Source organism: Acanthopagrus latus, chromosome 7, assembly GCF_904848185.1.
Source record: "Acanthopagrus latus isolate v.2019 chromosome 7, fAcaLat1.1, whole genome shotgun sequence".
Taxonomy (NCBI): Eukaryota; Metazoa; Chordata; class Actinopteri; order Spariformes; family Sparidae; genus Acanthopagrus; species Acanthopagrus latus.
This window is the reverse complement of record NC_051045.1, coordinates 11,690,506-11,697,940: the sequence shown is the minus strand read 5'-3', so window position 1 is coordinate 11,697,940 and position 7,435 is coordinate 11,690,506. Positions and strand designations below refer to the sequence as shown.

The following is a 7,435-nucleotide window of genomic DNA, read 5'->3' as shown; positions in this document are numbered from 1 at the left end:
TCAGGTTTGGCGGGTACCCTCAAATCAAATCTCTCTCTCTCTCTCTCTCACACACACACACTGCTTTTTTCTGCTTTGATTTTTCCCCTTTTATTAAAAACTAGAAACAACCTCGTTGTCTGTGCGCCTCTGTGAACTTCTTCCTCTGCCGGTTCCCAACCCAGTACAACCATACGTGACGTCATCAGGAAATTCCTAAAAAGGTATCATCAAACCATATTTCCCCTACATGTAAAGTAGATTTAAACATTTACAAAAGTGAGTTTATGCTACTGCCAAGTGTGGGGCCGCTGCTGTAGCTCAGGTGGTGGAGCGGGTGAACGTTGTAGCAGTCCAGTGGTTTGAGACTTGCTGTTTTTCTTTGTTTGGGATGATTTTCCCTTGTGGCTAATTGCAGGGGATTCAAATCACCTGTGCCCAGGTGGGGAGACTGAGTCCTGATTGAGGAGTGGAAGCAGCTTGGGAGCAATTCCCTCCCAGCCAGTCATGGTGTTGTGACATCCTTTTTTGAAGGCTTAAAAGTGGTGGTGGATGGCGCACAGCTGGCCCTCAGCCTCATTCTGAATCAGTCCCTGACCCACTGAGATCGTCGCCCCCCCTAAATTGCTAGCTGGAAACTCTGATCCGTTCAGGCCCTGTTGGGTTTTCTTGGCTGCCCCACATCATTTAAAGTGAAAAAAAAAAAAAAATGATTGTATGTGGGAACCCCTTAAAATCCAAGCTCCACACCTTCAGTATGCCATTTTATTTCCCTGGGGCTTGTAGGAGGCATTTGTTTGTCACACCCGGAAGAGGCATTTGTTTATCGGGCATTTCCCCTAGAATTTCATGTTTGTTGGTGATTTTTATGGAGGTTGTGCTGGCCTGTAAGCAATTTACTGCCAGTACCGCCACAAGGTAGTTGTGGTGGTGTGGTGTTCGACAAAGTATGTTTCTGCGCACCCACCAGTGAGTTTAAACACTACGCTTCTGTATGTTGCAACTGTGTTTTCTGTAGGTTAATTAAAAAAAAATTAACTCTTGTAACAACCACGTGCTTATGCTCTAGTCGGGTTAAGGCAGAAAAAGGTTGGATTTGGGAAAAGAGCATGGAGTTTTCCCAAGGTCTCTCTAAAAACATTGTTTGTTTTTGCTTTTTTTTTTTTTTTTTTGTCGTCACAAACATGGCTGCAGATGGTTCCACTTCCCAGTGTCACATTTAAAAATGTTGAAACGCAGAAAGACACTTTTCTTTTAGAATCATGCTGGTAAAACTGTAGACTTGAGGATGAAAGTTCAGTCTTGACCGTTGATCATCACTGAAAGTCCGATAACCGGATTTTTTTTGGAGCCACTTGTTGAATGTCGAGACTTTGTGGTTGAAAGCTCTGAAAAAGGCTAGTAACTGACATGTGACTTCATGTTGTTTGATGGAGTGTGACATATAGCCACTGTAATGCGATCTAAGTGTTTAATGGCATTCCAGTTTTCATTCAGCTCTCCATTGGCACTTTGTCTTTTTCTCCCTTTCCTTTCCCCCCTCATGCAGAGTGTGTGTTGTCCACTGTCATTAATCACCTCGTATCTCCTTCTGAAATGCTGAGGATTTGTTTTGTGACACGGGGAGCTTTTTTTTAAAAAGCTTCAGAAAAAATCCCCACCTCCCCTGTTTTTACTCCAGCATCCCTTTTAATACAACAGTAAATCTTCCTCGTCTCCGTCTCCTCGGCATACTCTTTTTTTTTTTCTTTTTTTTTTTCCCCATCCCTCTCTTTCCTACCGTATTCCACTTCCTCCATCCCTCTGCTTTTCCCTGACCGGGCTCAAGTTGAGTTATGGGACAATCATCAAGCGCAGCAGAGCAGGGAGAGTCGGGGTCTGATCTCTTGTCAGCATTTTCTCTTCTCTTATTGTGAACTCTCTGAAAATCTCAGCACCCACAAATTCACTCCTAATTATTCTCAGGCCTAAAAGAGACATCAGTTCTCATCAGGGTATGTTTATTAGGGATATTAAGTAAATAACTCTTAATTACCCTTTCCTTTAAACTCTTTCCCTCCTTCTCTCTCCAGCTCTGACTCTCCCTCAGTGTTGCTGGCCAGAATCCCAGACTCATCTCAGCTGATCGGCCCTAATCTGAGCTCTCGCTGTCTCCTGCCCGATCCCGCTGCTGTCACCACTGCAATTAAAGTCTGTCTAATAGGACAGGCTTCTGTCAGTGCATGTGAGCGCATGTGTGTCTGCATCCATGTTTGTGGCCAGGCTCACTGGAGCCAGGTGGCCACGTGTTTGGCTCGCGGGGAGGCCATTTTTTTTTTTTTTCTATCGACGTTAACCACAGGCAGTAAACACAGCCATGTGATGCACACAGCGCCAGGTTTGATACGACGCCAAAGACTTGGCAACAGAAGCCTGGGAAGATGTTACCGGGAATGGGACATTTGGCCTGCAAGTTGGAAATCTGGCGAAAGCTCATATGCAAATATTACCGAAGTGGTTTGAGTTTTTTCCAAAAATCTTAATAGGCCTGCGAAAGGAGAGATAACAGCCCTGGATGTGAGATATGACACAGATAAGCCTCAGTTGAGGATCCAGAGGGTCTCTGATGAGTAGGTTGGGTCTTGACGCTGACATGGGAGAGGTTCGAAACGCCTTGGGTCACAGGGAACATCAATATAAACAAAACAGAGAGGCAGCTAGGAGTATTAAATCATCTAGATTTTTATGAAAAAAAGAAAAGACTTCTGGCTTCAGGAGCAACCCAGCAACATGTTAGGTGGGGTATGATTGTGGTATGTAAGCTTAGGGATGATTAAGGGGCTCAAGTCAGTCAAGCCAAATCACTAACAACTTACAGAAGCTGCTCATCTGCCATGATACACGGTGTTGCCACAGAGCATTTCTCTACTGGTGCCGCTTTGGCAAACAGCTCCCGAGTGCAGAAAAAGTATGTAAGATTTAGTGAAGTGCTGCACATTTTCACTTTTCTTTCCATGTAGCTTACTGCAGGAGCACTGTGCACATTTGTATTGGGAAGTTGATGTGACGCTAGCCTTATATATCACGTAAGGGTCGCCTTAAATGTCGCCAACTCACTTGAGCTCAGGTTAACATAGCTAGGTAGGAAGTCAGGTGCCTATCTCAGGCGAGCTGCATCAGGCTTGCCTGACTTAGCTTTCTGATGTTGGGCTCGGATGAAGTTAAGATGGAGTCCAAAGAGCGAACACTTCTATAGAGCAGCAGCTGAGAAACATCAGGTGTTTTTCTCTTATATAATTAGCCTTATTACCATGATTATAGTTGGCTGCTAACAGTATCAAACTCTGCTTGGCCAGTTGGCTAACGCTGGCTAACTTACCTACAGGTATTTTTACATGCAACATGCAAACACACCTGAAATTTGTCCTCTGCATTTAACCCATCACTAGCTGCACTGCACACACCCACACACACAAACACATCAATGCATCAATAAACAATATTATTATTCTAATAATTTTGCATAATGAGTCCTTTTAGTGGCATGACTTATACTTGTAACAGAGTAGTTGTACACGGTACTATGTTTACTTAAAGGTGCAGTATGTAAGAACTGGCCACTCGTCAAATTTGTACTCAAAACAAATTCTAGGTAACTGCTGCTAGCTTTAGCTGCCATTTGCTGGTTAGCTCAGTTATCTGTGTAACTAGCAATCTGAACTTGGAGCTTGGGGCACAGTCGAAGTGTTGGTGTTTACGCTGCTAGCACTAAACTTTGGAACGGGATGGGCCAGGGTTAGCTGGTTAGCATGCTAATTTCAGTATATCTTGGCAACATGCACAGACATTGTAGCGTCAAAACTGTGTGTCTTCACATTCTGTTAAGAATTGTATTTTTTTAACCAAAGATTTGACACATTGCACATTTAAGAAAAAACACAACCACCTGCAGCTTCCTCTCTCTGTAGTAAACCCAGAAGGAGTATCACCCACATGTTTCCACAAACACTCTTTCTCCCTACGTCATACTCTTTGTTATGTGGCTTTGCCGGGAGCTGCTGCTGATGTTTACCTCTCTGACCCATGGTGACTGGCCAGTAAACAGACCTTGGTGCTGGCGTTTGAGAGGCTCCGTTGTTTTCTACTTTGGTCCTTCTCCATATACGCATTTACTAGTGAATCACAGCTGGCTAATGAAAGTCAGGCCCTGACTGCCCACAGAACATCTGCACACAAACTACTGGAGTGACCTGAAAGGAGTCAGAGGCCGACTACTGTAGACATAAGAGTGATTCTGGAAAATCTCAGTATAAATATTTAAGGCTGGATGGAATACAGTAACATCAGAATCTGATTTTGCAAAGAAAATCCAAACATTTTTGTATAGTATATTAGTCAATCCATTTACTAACATACCGTATTCATACAAGAGAAGAAATATTAGCATTGCATCAGTGATGTCTCACTCCACATCTTCGACCTCAGTTCTGTTCTGTCCCTCACAACGGAGCCCACAGTAGAGATTATATTGCCCTTTACAAATGTGTATGCATGTGTGTTGCTTGATTTTATGTGCGTATGTATGTATGTATGTATGTATGTATGTATGTATGTATGTATGTATGTATGTATGTGTGCTCAGGATACACACTAAAACCATTTCCTCTGTTTTGCCAGGTGGGGTGTCAGAACCTGACAGGGGTATCCACCTCTCTGTCCAGAATTGGGGTGTCCTGTTCTTGTAGTTTCATGAGGGAAGGCTTCCAGTCCAAAGTAAACACTCAACCTGGGAGCTCGCTCAGTCAGATGCAGCTGGGCCTGACAGTAAAGACGTCGCTGACCATATGTTGAGTTTATGTACAGGGATGCAGAGTGAAGATCTGCTTTATGGCTAATGATATTCAACTCTCACAGCTTCCAGTCTGCATCCCTTCCTGCGCCCCCAACACAGAGCGGCCCGGATTCATGGGTAGACAAACAAAGACCCGCGCTGAGACGGAAACACGTGCTGCGATCCGGTCGTGTTTAATGGTCAGAGAGGGGAAAGGAAGGGATGTTTTTTATACAGAAGATCGGTGCTGGCTGTCAGCTCCCAATCTAAGGGATGCACACAGATGTCCAACCTGGGATTTACTAATGCTGGTTTTATATCGGCATGCCTAAAGTACTATTATGGTCAGGATTATATCACAGTCAAAACAAGGCTATGTAAATCCTAAAAGAAAAGATAACAAATGTTTCCTCCCTCAAATGAAAAGCTGACTTCATCAGCACAAAGCTTACAGCCAGTAGCTTATAGGTGCTAACGTTGGCAAACCTTCGGCAGATATTGCTGTGTAACTGACAATGCTGACTTGGTTCTTTTGGCACTACACTATGTTTTAGCTTTGAGCATTTTATAGTTATTGTCACCAGTGGCCACGGTGGCTGTTGTGTCACAAGACCATTTAAAAGTCTTTAAAGCATCAACAAATAGCTAAAAGTCCTCACATAGTAAACAAATAGTTATAATGGCAAATGAACAAAAAGAAAAAGACAATCCTGAACTCTCCTGAATCCTGGATACACGGTGCTGATGTGCCAGTACAGGGAGTGTCTCTATATGGTATTCAGCTTACTCTCTTCAGGAGAGGCAGGTTATCTTCTTACGTTCAAAGACAGACGGGGGAATTATCCATATGTTTAAATGTTTAAATGTTTACCTCTCACGTCCAATGACAGGAACAGGTAGGATGTACATTCTCTTATGGAAAGGCGATGATACAAACAATTCATCGGCCGACATCTCAGCTTCTGTAAAATTATTCTGTTTCTCTTTTGATTGTGACTGAAACACAAACACATGTGTCGCACAACTTGGTATCTCTTACACTTGGAACATTTATGGAGAACATGCGTGGTCGTAAGGAATGGACATTTCACAGATTTGCAGTTCCTTTTTTTTTTTTTTTTTCCTTTTTCTCTCCATAAAAGCTTTATCGTCGGATCATTTTGGCCCGGTTTTATATTTCTACGCGAGTGTTTGTTTGTTTTTCTGTCTCTTTCAATTTGCAGGCTGCGTCTCACTCTCCTCTTTCTTTTGGCAGCATGTGTCAGTCGCATAAAAGCAATGGAATGATTGGCAAACCCATGGCCGTCACACCCATCCAATTTGAAGTCCAGCTTTTCACACAATAATTTCACACGCCCGAGAGAGACCTCAGTCTCCAGCGAGGACATGGGAGCATTTTGCAAATGTGTTTGTTTCAGTTTTGCTGTAAGGAAGTAAAGATTTTTTTTATGAGTCAAGGGATTAGTGGGACTTGAGTACTTTGAGGCCACATATCAAATGTATACATACCATATGAAGGAATGAGACCTCCTTCTCTTTTGGAATGGACTTCTGATGCCTACATGCTTTAGGGGGTTTGGGGGCTAATCTAACCGGATTCCAGACTGGCCCAGTGGGGGAATTGCTTCAGTAGTAGCTATGCCTCAGTTTCGGCAGTAGTGCCGCGGTGCTAAGTGGACACAGTCAGTTAAATTAGATATCTGGGGTCACCAATGCACAAATTCTTACCTTAATATCCAATAGCCCGAGAAAACACAAGGCAGTCTGTAGATCAGCACTTTGGGGTTTCTTAATCCAAACCACACAAATGCACTTACATGTGCATGCATGCACCCACTCTTTCACTCACACACACACACACACACACACACACACACACACACACACACACACACACACACACACACACACACACACACACACACGTGTTCGACTGGCACATGTTCTGTGATTGCTGTGGCAGATATCCTTCATATCCTGTCCAGTAAAGAGCAGAGATTTGTTAGTCTTTGAGATGCCTGGATGAGGGGCTAAATCCATACTGTCACAGCTCCGGGAGGATGAGGGTTTTTTTTTTTTTTTTTCTTCATTAAACGAAATCATCTTCAGGGCAGGCAAAGTAACCCTCCTCGAAGCCACGAGGGACATTTATTAACCCTACAAGTAAAACACTGAGATCATTAAACACATCTGTGGGGCCAGAAATGAAGAGAGTGAGCAGCAGAGGTAGGTATTCTTACTTGTTTGCACAGATTATCAAAAATGTTACCCCTGATACCTGCAGGGCTTTTAAGGGCTTTGTTTAAAACTTTGCAGAGGAGGAGAAACAGTGAGATGGAATTAACTGAAAAGGAAGTTCATTAGTACAGCATGCCTCTAGTGAGAATCTCAGGAGCCTACTTAATAGGCATGAAGGTATTTTGTATGATTAATGGACTCGGCAGAAGGGGGGGGTTGGGTCATGGGATCTGGGTTGGGGTCAAGGACAAGGTTGTGGGGATCATGGAGTTACTACATTCGTACTGCGAGAAAGTCTGTTGAAGGGTTACTGTGTCTTGATGAACTGCTGAGGATGCAGAAGGCCATGTTGTGGTGTTACAGATAAGTTGTTAAAAGGCAAATATGTGACAAATGTTTTGAGTAACT

At 43.4% G+C, this 7,435-nt stretch overlaps 1 long non-coding RNA gene across 1 annotated transcript; it reads left to right on the top strand.

The window, feature by feature from the left end:
- Nucleotides 1–6,217, top strand: LOC119023258. Its single transcript, XR_005076214.1, has 3 exons — nt 1–203; nt 4,636–4,989; nt 6,045–6,217. It is a non-coding gene; the product is annotated as an uncharacterized LOC119023258 (long non-coding RNA).
- Nucleotides 6,218–7,435: the final 1,218 nt, after the last annotated feature.